General features: G+C 45.0%; 1 protein-coding gene across 1 annotated transcript in view; it reads right to left on the bottom strand.

The window, feature by feature from the left end:
* Nucleotides 1-16,317, bottom strand: part of LOC126187866 (atrial natriuretic peptide receptor 1-like) — a 1,317,386-nt gene that overhangs the window by 36,034 nt on the left and 1,265,035 nt on the right. The gene's annotated exons all lie outside the window — the stretch shown is intronic.

Here is a 16,317-nt window from a genome sequence, read left to right as displayed (position 1 = left end):
TTCATTCAACTTTCTAGAAGGTTTACGATACCTGATGGTCTGCATCATTATGTGACTATATTACTGTATGCTGTATCATGGATACACTGTGTAATAGGTCGAGCTAAGAAGAGTTTATAAGGTACGCACAACAACATATTACGAAGTAAGCTCCAAAGATATCTTGTGATAGCGCAACTCGTGGATTTCGCAGCGGCAACAGAAAATATGCAATGTAGAAAAATTCTTTGTAAAATTTTGTGAGCTACTTTATTCAATCTCGAAAAAGAAGAAACGTCAAACAAATGTCACGAAATGCCTATTTTACTAGATATTACCGATGTAAAGTTGTACAATAGTTTATGAAATTTTTGTAATTGTTAGATCATAAATGTCATACACGATGACATTTTTACCTTGTACTGACAGGAACTCGACACCAATATTTTTTACATATCCTACAGATATTTTGCACTTTTGATATGGTTACCGTTATTTTTCTTGTCGCAGTACAACAATGAATTTTTTCCCACGTGACGTGTTCTCTGTACACGGAGTGTGAGACATTTTTAAATTTCCTGAAAGATTAAAACTGTGTGGTGGCCAGCAACACGAACTTGGGACTTTCGTTAGTTAGTTAAGTGTTCCACAGATCATTTGAATAAGTCATTTATAGAAATAATGTGGTACGAGTGAGTTCATAGGTACGTATACATAACTAGTATTAACATTAATAAACACATCATCATTTTACTTCTAAGCATGCAACTACACTTTAGAAAACATCTTTTCTTCTGGCTACGAGCTTTTAGTAGAAACTCGTCAATGGAATAGATAGAGCTGTCCAGGAGAAATGATTTTAAATTAGACTTAAAACTTTCTTCTCTACCTATCAGACATATTAAGCTACTGGGCAAATGATCAAAAAATTTACTGCTGCTTATTGAACTACTTTCTGAGCCATTCATCTACATCTACATCTACATGGATACTCTGCAAATCACATTTAAGTGCCTGGCGGAGGGCTCATCAAACCACCTTCACAGTTCTCTATTTTTCCAGTCTCGTATAGCGCGCAGAAAGAATGAACACCTATATCTCGCTGTACGAGCTCTGATTTCGCTTGTTTTATCATGGTGATCATTCCTCCCTATGTAGGTCGGTGTCAAAAAAATATTTTCGCATTCGGAGGAGAAAGTTGGTGATTGGAATTTCGTGAGAAGATTCTGTCGCAACGAAAACCGCCTTTCTTTTAATGATGATCAGCCCAAATACTGTATCATCTCTGTGACAATCTCTCCCATATTTCGCGATAATACAAAACGTGCTGCCTTTCTTTGAACTTTTTTGATGTACTCCGTCAGTCCTGTCTGGTAAGGATCCCACACCGCGTAGCAGTATTCTAAAAGAGGACGGACAAGGCTAGTCTAGGCAGTCTCCTTAGTGGGTCTGTTACGTTCTCTAAGTGTCCTGGCAAAAAAACGCAGTGTTTGGTTAGCCTTCCGCACAACATTTTCTGTGTGTTGCATCCAATTTAAGTTGTTCGTAATTGTAATTCCTAGGTATTTAGTTGAATTTGCGACCTTTATATTTGACTAATCTATCGTGTAACCGAAGTTTAACGGACTCCTTTTAGCACTCGTGTGGATGACACACTTTTCGTTATTTTAACAATGGGTAATAAGTATATGCAGATGGTATCTGTTCTTTCGGAAATGTCCGAAAGAACAGATACCATATTCATATACAAGGTGTTACAAAAAGGTACGGCCAAACTTTCAGGAAACATTCCTCACACACAAAGAAAGAAAATATGTTATGTGGACATGTGTCCGGAAACGCTTACTTTCCATGTTAGAGCTCATTTTATTACTTCTCTTCAAATCATATTCATCATGGAATGGAAACAAACAGCAACAGAACGTACTAGCGTGACTTCAAACACTTTCTTACACGAAATGTTCAAAATGTCCTCCGTTAGCGAGGATACATGTATCCACCCTCCGTCGCATGGAATCCCTGATGCGCTGATGCAGCCCTGGAGAATGGCGTATTGTATCACAGCCGTCCACAATACGAGCACGAAGAGTCTCTACATTTGGTACCAGGATTGCGTAGACAAGAGTTTTCAAATGCCCCCAGAAATGAAAGTCAAGAGGGTTGAGGTCAGGAGAGCGTGGAGGCCATGGAATTGGTCCGCCTCTACCAATCCATCGGTCTCCGAATCTGTTGTTGAGAAGCGTACGAACGCTTCGACTGAAATGTGCAGGAGCTCCATCGTGCATGAACCACATGTCGTGTCGTACTTGTAAAGGCACATGTTCTAGCAGCACAGGTAGAGTATCCCGTATGAAATCATGATAACGTGCTCCATTGAGCGTAGGTGGAAGAACATGGGGCCAACAAGACATAACCAACAATGCCTGCCCAAACGTTCACAGAAAATCTGTGTTGATGACGTGATTGCACAACTGCGTGCGGATTCTCGTCACCCCACACATGTTGATTGTGAAAATTTACACTTTGATCACGTTGGAATGAAGTCTCATCCGTAAAGAGAACATCTGCACTGAAATGAGGATTGACACATTGTTGGATGAACCATTCGCAGAATTGTACCCGTAGAGGCCAATCAGATGCTGATAGTGCCTGCACACGCTGTACATGGTACGGAAACAACTGGTTCTCCCGTAGCACTTTCCATACAGTGACGTGGTCAACGTTACCTTGTACAGCAGCAACTTCTCTGACGCTTACATTAGGGTTATCGGCAACTGGACGAAGAATCGCCTCGTCCATTGCAGGTGTCCTCGTCGTTCTAGGTCTTCCCCAGCCGCGAGTCATAGGCTGGTATGTTCCGTGCTTCCTAAGACGCAGATCAATTGCTACGAACATCTTCCTGTCGGGACACCTTCGTTCTGGAAATCTGTCTCGATACAAACGTACCGCGTCACGGCTATTGCCCCGTGCTAATCCATACATCAAATGGGCATCTGCCAACTCCGCATTTTTAAACATTGCATTGACTGCAAAACCACGTTCGTGATGAACACTAACCTGTTGGTGCTACGTATTGATGTGCTTGATGCTAGTACTGTAGAGCAATGAGTCACATGTCAACACAAGCACCGAAGTCAACATTACCTTCCTTCAATTGGGCCAACTGGCGGTGAATCGAGGAAGTACAGTACATACTGACGAAACTAAAATGAGCTCTAACATGGAAATTAAGCGTTTCCGGACACATGTCCACATAACATCTTTTCTTTATTTGTGTGTGAGGAATGTTTCCTGAAAGTTTTGCCGTACCTTTTTGTATCACCCTGTATACAATGAAGCGCAAGAGAAACTGGTATAGGATTGCGTATTCAAACACAGAGCTATGTAAACAGGCACAATACGGTGCTACGGTCGGCAAAGCCTTTATAGGACAACAAGTGTATGGCGCAGTTGTTAGATCGGTTACTGCTGCTACAATGGCAGGTAATCAAGATTTAAGTGAGTTTGAAAGTAGTGTTATACTCGGCGCACGAGCAATGGGACACAGCATCTCCAAGGTAGCGATGAAGTGGGAACTTTCCCGTACGACCATTTCACGAGCTTACCGTAAATGTCAGGAATCCGGTAAAACATCAAATCTCTGACATCGCTGCGGCCGGAAGAAGATCCTGTGGGATCGGGACCAACGACGAATGAAACAATCTACGCCTCGCCTGGGCCCGTCAACACCGAAATTGGACTGTTAATGATTGGGAACATGTTGCCTGCTCGGACCAGTCTCGTTTCAAATTGCATCGAGCGGATGGACTTGTACGGGTATGGAGACAACCTCATGAATCCATGGACACTGCGGGTCAGCAGGGGAATGTTAAAGCTGGTGCAGGCTTTGTAATGGTGTGGGGTGTGTGCAGTTGGAGTGATATGGGACCCTTCGTAAGTCTAGGTACGACTGTGACAGGTGACACGTACGTAAGCATCCTGTATGGTCACCTGCACCCATTCATGTCCAGTGTGTATTCCGACGGACTTGGGTAATTCCAGTAGGAATATGCGACAACGTACACGTTCAGAATTGCTACAGAGTGGGTCAAGAAACACTCTTATGATTTTAAACACTTCAGCTGGCCACCGAACGCCCCAGATATGAATGTTATTGAGCTTCTCTGGGAAGCCTTGCAACACGCTGTTCAGAAGAGATCTCCACCCCGTCGTACTACTCTTAAGGACTTATGGGCAGCAACGCAGGATTAATGGTGTCTGTTACTTCCAGCACTACTGTAGACATTAGTCTAGTTCATGCCATGTCGTGTTGCGGCTGTTAAGCGAGCTCGCGGGGGCCCTACACGATATTATGCAGGTGTACCAGTTTGTTTGTCTCTTCAGTGTAAATGATCTAGTTGAAAGCGTCGGAAGCTCTTTAGGAACGTTCACAAATGATGCGGTCGTCTACAAGATGGCAGCAATGTCTTAAGACAGTAAGTATTTGAAGAATAACATACGAATGATTGATGAGGGGAACAGGCCCCGCCAGTTGACCCTGAATGTCAATCAATGTAACATATTACGCATTCAAGGAAAAGAAATCGACAACTGTAAGACTGCACTATTGATGACAAATTGCTGGAAACAGTGTCTACTGTAATTTGAGGTGCAGTCAAGTTCTAAGGCCTCCGATTTTTTTTCTCCAGACTGGAAAGAGATAGAAACATGCGCATTGTTTTAAAATGTGGCCGTATTCATTGTCAATACGTCCCAGAGATGGCAGCACCGTACGGCAGATGGAATTTTACCGCTAGCGGCGAGAATGAGAACTGTTTTAAATACTTAAAATGGCGACGTTTTCCTTACTTGAACAACGTGCAATCATTCGTTTTCTGAATTTGCGTGGTGTGAAACCAATTGAAATTCATCGACAGTTGAAGGAGACATGTGGTGATGGAGTTACAGATGTGTCGAAAGTGCGTTCGTGGGTGCGACAGTTTAATGAAGGCAGAACATCATGTGACAACAAACCGAAACAACCTCGGGCACGCACAAGCCGGTCTGACGACATGATCGAGAAAGTGGAGAGAATTGTTTTGTGGGATCGCCGAATTACTGTTGAACAGATCGCCTCCAGAGTTAGCATTTCTGTGGGTTCTGTGAACACAATCCTGCATGACGACCTGAAAGTGCGAAAAGTGTCATCCAAGTTGGTGCCACGAATGCTGACGGACGACCACACGGCTGCCCGTGTGGCATGTTGCCAAGCAATGTTGACGTGCAACGACAGCACGAATGGGACTTTTTTTTTCGTCGGTTGTGACAATGGATGAGACGTGGATGCCATTTTTCAATCCAGAAACAAAGCACCAGTCAGCTCAATGGAAGCACACAGATTCACCGCCACCAAAAAAATTTCGGGTAACCGCCAGTGCTGAAAAAATGATGGTGTCCATGTTCTGGGACAGCGAGGGCGTAATCCTTACCCATTGCGTTCCAAAGGGCACTACGGTAACAGGTGCATCCTACGAAAATGTTTTGAAGAACAAATTCCTTCCTGCACTGCAACAAAAACGTCTGGGAAGGGCTGCGCGTGTGCTGTTTCACGAAGACAACGCATCCGCACATCGAGCTAACGTTACGCAACAGTTTCTTCGTGATAACAACTTTGAAGTGGTTCCTCATGCTCCCTACTCACCTGACCTGGCTCCTAGTGACTTTTGGCTTTTTCCATCAGTGAAAGACACTCTTCGTGGCCGCACATTCACCAGCCGTGCTGCTATTGCGTCAGCGGTTTTCCAGTGGTCAAAACAGACTCCTAAAGAAGCCTTCGCCGCTGCCATGGAATCGTGGCGTCAGCGTTGTGAAAAATGTGTACGTCTGCAGGGCGATTACGTCGAGAAGTAACGCCAGTTTCATCGATTTCGGGTGAGTAGTTAATTGGAAAAAAATCGGAGGCCTTAGAACTAGAATGCACCTCGTACATCTAGGAGTAAATACACAGAGCGACCTTAAGACGAGTGAATTTACAAAACAAGCAGTAGGAAAAGCAGATGCCACACCGAGATTAATAGGAAGACTCTTAACGAACGTAACACATCCAGTTAGGAACTGGCTTACATGGCGATTGTTCGACCGATTGTTCAGTGTAGTTCATCAATCTGGCACCCTTTCCAGTAGGACTGATAGAGGAGACAGAGAAGATCCAGCTAAGAGCGGAGGGTTCCGTCGCGGAGTCGTTTGGTCAGTGCGAGAGCGCCACCGATGTGCTCAACAGACTCGAGCGGCAGACGCTACAAGAGAGGCGTTGTGCGTCACGGAGAGGTTTACTTTCAAAATTTAGAGACAGGACTTTACGGGAAGAGGTAGAGAACATATTACTTCCTGCCACATAAATATGAGAAATTTGAGCCAATACAGAGAATTACCGACAATCATTCTTCCCAAGCGGCATTCGCGAGTGGAGTAGGAAAGGTACTGTTACCAGAAGTACCCCCCACCACACATCATAATGTGGTTTGCGGAGCATTGATGCAGATACGTAAAAAAAATCTTAAACATGCCTGCGGAACAGAAACTCTGTAAATCTGAAGAGGTTGAAAAATCAGCCAACTGTAAGCAAAGGTTTATTAGCAATTGACATAGGTTTCGATATTTATAAAAATATCTTCTTCAGTAGGAATGGGCCTTCTTACATCACATGACTGTACATTAGATTAGATGAAGCCCAGTGGCTTTTGTCATGTTTGAAATTGACAAGACAAGAATTATCCCAAGCCATTGCTTTAGGTAGCAACCAGATTACAGTCATCTTACTTCAAAATGAATGCTCACTTGTAAATGCCCTGTCTTGTCAACATACATCTCGGCCTTTGTCCCTGGAATGATGTACACGTAACTTATGCAAATGTTTCCTCCTGTGACTCCTGTAACAATTTTATGTTGACAAGAGCCTCTACCTGTGTGAATTTACTAGTGAGCATTAATTCTGAAGTACACTGAATGTAATCTGACTGCTGTCTAAAGCCATGGCTTGGGATGATTCTTGTTTTATCAGTTTTATAAATGACAAGAGCAGCTCGGCTTCATCTAATCTAATGCACTATCATGTGGTGTAACAAGGCCCACTCCTTCTGAAGAAGATATTTTTAGAAATATTGAAGCGTAGGTTAAGGACTAACAAATATTTGTCTGTAGCTGGTTGGCTGACTTTTCAACCTTATCAGATGTAGATATGTTGAGTAACCTTAGCAGTACCAACGTATTTTCCATGACGCGCGCTACCGAGAGGGGGCGATGGGGTACTTTGTGACCACCACAGAAAAACAGAGAAAAAAATAAGTTTCGTCAATTGTTGTTAAGCTTTATCAGTAAAATATTTTTTAAATAAGTACTGATGTATAAGGAGCCCCGAAACTCAAAATATTTTAGCACCATCTTAGCAATACCAACACACTTTCCGTAATGTGTACACATAAAGAGAGGATGCATTATGACCACCATAAAAACATTTTAAATGCAAATTTCTTTAATTGTCGCTGGGTTCCCGGGTTAGATTCCCGGCGGGGTCAGGGATTTTCTCTGCCTCGTGATGACTGGGTGTTGTGTGATGTCCTTAGGTTAGTTAGGTTTAAGTAGTTCTAAGTTCTAGGGGACTGATGACCGTAGATGTTAAGTCCCATAGTGCTCAGAGCCATTTTTTAATTGTCACTGAGTTTCATTCACAACATACTTTTTAAAGATACATTCATGTGTAAGATGGATCGCGAACTTGAATGTATGACTATGACGTCCATGGCGAAAAGTTATATTCGGTCACGATTTACGGAAAAATTCAAAACAATTACGGGATCTTGTATACGATATGATTAAACACAAAAAAATTTTTTTCCATAATTTTAAAGTATAAATTGTTAGACCAGATTACAATATTTTCAAAAGACTGGCATAAAGTACCCCGCCCCCTTACCCTTGGAATAGCATGTGTTAACATGGTGTACTTGGTTTGTCTAAAAGATAAACACTGACAATTTCAAAAATTGTTGCTCATTACATTCACTATGGCCCTCGTACGTACACAAGGACTTATATCAAGAGTCATGGTCACAGTTCGAATTTTTTCTAGGGTTTCATTAAAACTTTGTAATCATAAACAGTAAGGTAAGGTCAGGGTGGATGGTTGGTTGGTTGGCTTTGGGGAGATGCCCAAACAGCGAGGTCTTCGGTCCCATTAGATTAGGAGGAAAATGTTCAAATGTGTGTGAAATCTTATGGGACTTAACTGCTAAGGTCATCAGTCCTAAGCTTACAAACTACTTAATCTAAATTATCCTAAGGACAAACACACACACCCATGCCCGAGGGAGGACTCGAACCTCCGCCGGGACCAGCCGCACAGTCCATGACTGCAGCGCCTGAGACCGCCCGGCTAATCCCGCGCGGCCCATTAGATTAGGGAAGGATGGGAAACGAAGTCGGCCGTACCCTTTCAAAGGAACCATCCCAGCATTTGCCTGAAGCGATTTAGGGAAATCACGGAAACCCTAAGTCAGGGCGGCCGGACGCGGATTTGAACGGTCGTCCTCCAGAGGTCAGGGTGACCCTTGATACTGTTAAAACAGTGAAGCAGGTACTTAATATCTAGTTTACACATAATAAACCTCCTGTTTGTGTGACACCAGTAGGGAATATCTGAAGTGCCCTGGAAAGGGGGTCGTCCGAACAAGTGGGATTCACCACAGACGGGGCCGCGTGTGGAGACAGATGAGTGGGACGTGGCGCCGCGTATTGGCCGGACGGCGCTCGCTCCGGCCCTTAGAACGAGAGCCATGATTTACAGGCCAGTGGAATTGCCCACGTCGTGTACTGCCCGCCAATCGCTCCGCCAATAGCGGGCGCGAGTGGAAATTTAGTTCCGCCGGGACGGCAGGACAGCGGCAATATCACCCCAAATGACGTTCTGCTCTACCCCAGCCCGCTGCGTTGCGGATCCATAGCACTCTGTCGGCATCCGAACTTCTCTTTCCGTCTATAGCAGCGACTCCAGTTCTCACTAAGCGGTTATTTCTTTTAGTGAGATCTGGAAACGTATACCATATGCTCCCGCGAGGATATAACTTGATGTTACGTCACTCATGCCTATTGTCACGTATTACAGACAACTTATTATGAGTCTGAGGTTAGTCGATTTGAGCTGATCGACAAGACAACGTTGGCTGCAGTCTGCATCATCACAGTACGTAACGCAAATATACGAAAGATGACGTATGGATATCAATGAATGAGTCACCCAGATAGATGAGTTCTTAAACAGGTGGAAAATACGAGGAAACCTAGAGGATATATCGTCTGTCTATTCTGTTCAACACTAACTTCATGTCAACACCAGACAACATACACTCCTGGAAATGGAAAAAAGAACACATTGACACCGGTGTGTCAGACCCACCATACTTGCTCCGGACACTGCGAGAGGGCTGTACAAGCAATGATCACACGCATGGCACAGCGGACACACCAGGAACCGCGGTGTTGGCCGTCGAATGGCGCTAGCTGCGCAGCATTTGTGCACCGCCGCCGTCAGTGTCAGCCAGTTTGCCGTGGCATACGGAGCTCCATCGCAGTCTTTAACACTGGTAGCATGCCGCGACAGCGTGGACGTGAACCGTATGTGCAGTTGACGGACTTTGAGCGAGGGCGTATAGTGGGCATGCGGGAGGCCGGGTGGACGTACCGCCGAATTGCTCAACACGTGGGGCGTGAGGTCTCCACAGTACATCGATGTTGTCGCCAGTGGTCGGCGGAAGGTGCACGTGCCCGTCGACCTGGGACCGGACCGCAGCGACGCACGGATGCACGCCAAGACCGTAGGATCCTACGCAGTGCCGTAGGGGACCGCACCGCCACTTCCCAGCAAATTAGGGACACTGTTGCTCCTGGGGTATCGGCGAGGACCATTCGCAACCGTCTCCGTGAAGCTGGGCTACGGTCCCGCACACCGTTAGGCCGTCTTCCGCTCACGCCCCAACATCGTGCAGCCCGCCTCCAGTGGTGTCGCGACAGGCGTGAATGGAGGGACGAATGGAGACGTGTCGTCTTCAGCGATGAGAGTCGCTTCTGCCTTGGTGCCAAAGATGGTCGTATGCATGTTTGGCGCCGTGCAGGTGAGCGCCACAATCAGGACTGCATACGACCGAGGCACACAGGGCCAACACCCGGCGTCATGGTGTGGGGAGCGATCTCCTACACTGGCCGTACACCACTGGTGATCGTCGAGGGGACACTGAATAGTGCACGGTACATCCAAACCGTCATCGAACCCATCGTTCTACCATTCCTAGACCGGCAAGGGAACTTGCTGTTCCAACAGGACAATGCACGTCCGCATGTATCCCGTGCCACCCAACGTGCTCTAGAAGGTGTAAGTCAACTACCCTGGCCAGCAAGATCTCCGGATCTGTCCCCCATTGAGCATGTTTGGGACTGGATGAAGCGTCGTCTCACGCGGTCTGCACGTCCAGCACGAACGCTGGTCCAACTGAGGCGCCAGGTGGAAATGGCATGGCAAGCCGTTCCACAGGACTACACCCAGCATCTCTACGATCGTCTCCATGGGAGAATAGCAGCCTGCATTGCTGCGAAAGGTGGATATACACTGTACTAGTGCCGACATTTTGCATGCTCTGTTGCCTGTGTCTATGTGCCTGTGGTTCTGTCAGTGTGATCATGTGATGTATCTGACCCCAGGAATGTGTCAATAAAGTTTCCCCTTCCTGGGACAATGAATTCACGGTGTTCTTATTTCAATTTCCAGGAGTGTATATTATCAAACGACAAAATACACTAAAGTGCCAAAGGAACTGCTACACCTGCCTAACATATTGTAGGGTGCCTGCGAGCACGCAGAACTGCAGTAACACGACGTGCCGTGGACTCGACTAATGTCTGAAGTAGTGCTGGAGTGAATTGACACCATGACTCCTGCACGACTGTTCATAAATGCGTAAGAGTATGAGGGCGTAGAGATCTCTTCTGAACACAAGTTGCAAGGCAGCCCAGATATGCTCAATAATGTTCATGTCTGAGGAGTTTGGTGGCGAGCAGAAGTGATTAAACTCAGCAGAATGTTCCTGGAGCCACTGTGTAGCGATTCTGGACGAGTGGGATGTCGCATTGTCCTGCTGGAATTGCACAAGTCCGTCGGAATTTACAATGCACATGAATGGATGCGGGTAATAAGGCAGGACGGTTACGTACGTCTCTGCTTTCAGAGTCGTATCTAGACGTCCGATAACACTCCAACTGCACACCACACGGTCCACACCATTACTGAACCTCCACCTGCTTGAACAGTCCCTGTTGCCATGCAGGATGCATGGTGTCATGAGTTTGCCTCCATACCTCTACACGTCCGTCAGTTCGATACAATTTGAAACGAGACTCGTTCGACCGCGCTACATGTTTCCAGTCATCAACAGACCAATGTCGGTGTTGAAGGGCCCCAGTGAGTCGTAAAGTTTTGTGTTGTGCAGTCATCAAGGATACACGAGTGGGCCTTCTGCTCCGAAAGCGCATATCGATTAGGTTTCGTTGAATGGTTCGCACCCTGCCATTTGCTGCTGGCCAAGCACTGAATTCTGCAGCAATTTGCGGAAGAGTTGCACTTCTATCACGTTGAAAGGTTCTCTTCAGTCGTCGTTGGTTCCTTTCTTGCAGGATCTTTTTCCGGCCGCAGCGATGTCGGAGATTCGATGTTTTACCGGTTTCCTGACATTCAAGGCACACTCGTGAAATGGTCGTACGAGAAAATCCCCACTTCATTGCTACCTCAGAGATTCTGTATCCCATAGTTCGTGCGCCGACTATAACACGACGTTCAAACTCACTTAAATATTGATAACCTGCCATTGTAGCAGTAGTAAGCGATCTAACACATGACGCTTTTTGTCTTATATAGGCGTATTTGGATTCGCATACCTATACCATTTTCTTTGGCCCTTCGGTGAATGATTAATAACGAAATTCAACTAAATACCTATGCTTTGGAAATACCGGCAACTTAAATCGTAACGATCTCATGGATATTGTTGTGGGGAAGGCAAACCAAATACTACCTTTTATAAACAGAACACTCTGAAGATAGGGTAGTATTGTGCTGTATTTGATCTTCACCAGATAAAATTAACGGAGGTCACCGAAAAAGCGCAAAGAAGTGTAGCTCATTTTCTGTTACCGCGAAGTAGGGGAAAGAATGTCTCGGATTTGGTGTGACAATCACACAAAAAAGAGGCGTGTTTCATTTCGGGGAGATCTTTTCCCGAAATTTCGATCTGCAACGTTCTCCTCCGAAAGCGAAAATACTTTGTTGACACCCACCTATATATGAGAAAATGATCATCATAACAAAATACGAGAAATCAGAGCTCACACGGAAAGATTCAAGAGTTCGCTTATTCCGCTCATTGGTCGGGAGTGGAACGGTAGAGAAGCAGATGGAAAGTGGTTCGATGAACCCTCTGCCAAGCGCTTAGATTATCAATGCAGGGTAGTCACGTAGATACTGACGTAGGAATAGTAATGAACCACGTTATCAACATACAAATACGATACTCCACACGAGGTAGCCGCTGGGTCTTGGACACCTTGCCACAGTTCGCGCGGCTCCCGCCGTCGGAGGTTCGAATCCTCCCTCGGGCATAGGCGTTCGTGTTGTCCTTAACGTAGGTTAGTTTAAGTTAGCTTAAGTAGCGTGTAAGCCTAGGGACTGATGACCTCAGCAGTTTGGTCCCACAGGAACTTGCCACAAATTTCCAAACAAAGCGATGCCCCTTACTCGTTCTAAAGAATATTCCGCGGAGGAATAGTCCTGTAACAACTCTAACGTTTCAATCAGTACAGTTCCAGTCACCAAATATTCCAGAAAATGCTGAGAACCACTATCTCTGGAATGTCGTGACTCTCATTATATTCCGTCAATACCCGCACTTTATTACGCGGTATGACATGGACATTGTGACATTGATTCTGGTATACGGAAAGTTCGATACTGTACATATTGCGGTAGGTACTCAAAGAGTCGCTTACGTATTGTGAATACTGTGAAGAACATTCATCAAATGGGATGTCAGAGATGAGTCTTGAAAATTAAATACTGCAGGGAAGTAGCTGACCATTGCGGCGGATAAATTACAATAGAAGAGGAAGGTCATAGTATATCGCCGAAGCATCTGAAACATCAAAAGCAGGCAATTGTAGAAAAGTTTCTAGGATGGAACTGTTCTAGTGTCAGCGTTTGTTGACCAACGGGTATGTATTTGAAACGGCATATCTGTAGATAATGCTCGTGTATAACTGAAATGTAGACCATGGATAAAACCAGAGAGGGACGAACAGGAATCATTTTAAAGATGATACAAGTGATATACGTCAAACAGGAATGGATGTAGTGGAAGAAAGAATTTTGTGAAAAAATATTACCAAACGAAACAGAAAACATGTCAGAGAGATACAGATCAGGGCATTGTGGAATCATGATCTTGAGATAGGAAAGAGTAGTGAAGGGGGAAAAAATTGAGTGAGAGAGTGTCTGATTACCTGGATAATTAAATGTCGTGGATAAGGGGAGATGGAAACACAAGCCCGATATGACAAACAGGATAGCATCTTAACATTTTAAAGACAAGTGACTGAAAACCACTTCTTTTCATGAAGTGACAAAGACAGGCTGCCTGTTGTTCAGTACATATTTATTCAGTGACTGTGACACGAGAGCAGAGGCACCCAGTCTGGCCAACTCACAGGTTTGAAATTACCGCGGCGATGGTGTTCACCATGGAAGCTGAGCGTTTTACGGCGCAGTTAACGTAATTAAGTCTGTGCCGCACGGCCATTACTCCTAACTCTCCCTCCCTTAACGAGCTATTAATGCAAAGAGACCTTAAAGTTTCCTGGTTCAGCAAGATAAAAACCGAAACAAGCACTATCTATACTACCTCGATGAAGAAATTATCGCATCAGCAAATTTTTCTGCACCTTTGTCGAAGGTACCAACAGGTGACATTAAAGTTACAAGAATCGTCTAGTAACAATTTTGAGCAGACTACTCGAGGAGACAAAACATTACATTTCAGAGAAATCGTAAGAGTGTACGTTATTGTGTCATAGTTCATCGACGGACAGTACAGTTTCTTAGTTTTATACGGGGTGTTCAAAAGTCTCTCCACAGTGCCGTATGGCTGTTAGCCGCGCGCGCCGTATGCCGTAGTGAATATATCGAAATGAAACTCAGTAAAATACAAGTTATTGATTTAGAGGAAATTCATTTTTACCAACAAAGTTTCACACTGAATGTTGAAAGTGTCCCCTCTGTTGTTGAATACACATTTCAATTCGTCTAATCATGTTTCCAAGCCGGTCGAAGTGGCTGAGCGGTCCTAGGCGCTGCAGTCTGTAACCGCGCGACCGCTACGGTCGCAGGTTCGAATCCTGCCTCGGGCATGGATGTGTGTGATGTCCTTAGGTTGGTTAGGTTTAAGTAGTTCTAAGTTCTAGGGGACTGATGACCTCCGCAGTTAAGTCCCATAGTGCTCAGAGCCATTTGAACTATGTTTCCAAACACAAGCTGTAACATTTCTTCTGTAACAGTAGCCGTGAAAGTGGATATTGCCGTTTTCAGTTCATCGAGGGATTTGTACAGTTTTTATAGACAGTTGCCTTCACTGCACCCGAGAAGAAAAAGTGACGTGGTGTTACGTCAGGCGATCGTAGAAGCCAAAGTCCCTGTGAAATTATGCGATCACCAAAAACATCAGCAAGCAGTGACATTGAAACGCGAGCTGTGTGCGTGGTTGCACTATCTTGTTGAAAATAACTTTTCAGTGTTTCACGTAACACAAGTCCTCGTTGAATGGGTACGGGATGTCACCGCAGTATCATTTTGCGTTTATTGTTTCGTTGAAAAATATGGGACCCACAATCCGACGTCTAGAAATTGCAATACAAATTCCTATTTTCACAGAATGAAGTGGTTCCTCATGAATACACAAAGGATTTGCAGTACGTCACAAACGAGAATTTTGTGAGTTCATGTACCTGGGTAAATGAAACCACGAGTCATCAATGAAAAACGTTTCATTAAGAATATCCCTTCCATTGTGTTGAACGAAATTTTTGAATCGTTGACAATAATGCAGTCTCTTGCCATGATCAGAATTTTTCAGTTCTCGCACCACTGTCACTTTGTTTGGGAAAAGTCCTAATTTTTGCCTTACTGCTGTGTGGGCCGTTCTGACACTAACATCGATTTCCTGGGCGAGTTTTCTTACTGACTTGTTAGGACGAACGGACGTTTTAACCGAAATATCTAGTAGTTTATCCTCAGACAAAACTCTAGGACTCCCACTTCTCTGTGCCTCTGTCACTGAACACGTACTTCGAAATTTGTTAATCAAATCTCGCACAGTATCGCGATGTGGGAATGTTGTCTCCGGGAATACTGAATTAAATGTTTGATGAAGTGAAACTGTGTATTTACCGCCAGCTTTGAACACTTGTTCGAGTAAAAAAACACAGGTTCTTCAATAGTTAGTATTTTAACAGTGACAAAAACGAAGCAAAAGAACAAAGGAACTAAACCGTTCACGTGAACACGTAACGACACACACCAACGATACTACTGACGCTGGCTGAGATAGACGAAACAGTGGAATGGTGGGAGAGTCCACTTGAAGGGAAGTAAACCAGGTATGCGAACAATCATACGGCACGCGCGGCTAGCAATCATATGGCACTGCGGAGGGACTATTTGAACTCCCCGTATTTCAAAAAAATGGTTCAAATGGCTCTGAGCACTATGGGACTTAACATCTATGGTCATCAGTCCCCTAGAACTTAGAACTACTTAAACCTAACTAACCTAAGGACAGCACACAACACCCAGCCATCACGAGGCAGAGAAAATCCCTGACCCCGCCGGGAATCGAACCCGGGAACCCGGCCGTGGGAAGCGAGAACGCTACCGCAAGACCACGAGATGCGGGCTCGCACGAGCAATGGGACACAGCATCCCCAACGTAGCGATGGAGTGGGAACTTTCTCGTACGACCATTTCACGAGTGTACCGTGAATATCAGGAATCCGGTTAAACATTAAATCTCCGACATCGCTGCGACCGGAAAACGACCCTGCAAGAACGGGAAAAACGACGACTGCAGAGAATGGTTCAACATGAGAGAAGTGCAGCTCTTCCGCAAAATGCTCCTGATTTCAATGCTGTTCGATTTACAAGTATCAGTCTACAAACCATTCAACGAAACATCATCGATATGGGCTTTCGGAGCCGAATGCTCGCTCGTGAAA

This window comes from Schistocerca cancellata, chromosome 5, assembly GCF_023864275.1.
Source record: "Schistocerca cancellata isolate TAMUIC-IGC-003103 chromosome 5, iqSchCanc2.1, whole genome shotgun sequence".
In the NCBI taxonomy this organism is placed as follows: Eukaryota; Metazoa; Arthropoda; class Insecta; order Orthoptera; family Acrididae; genus Schistocerca; species Schistocerca cancellata.
The sequence above is the reverse complement of the archived record's forward strand: the minus strand, read 5'-3'. Positions and strand labels throughout refer to the sequence as shown.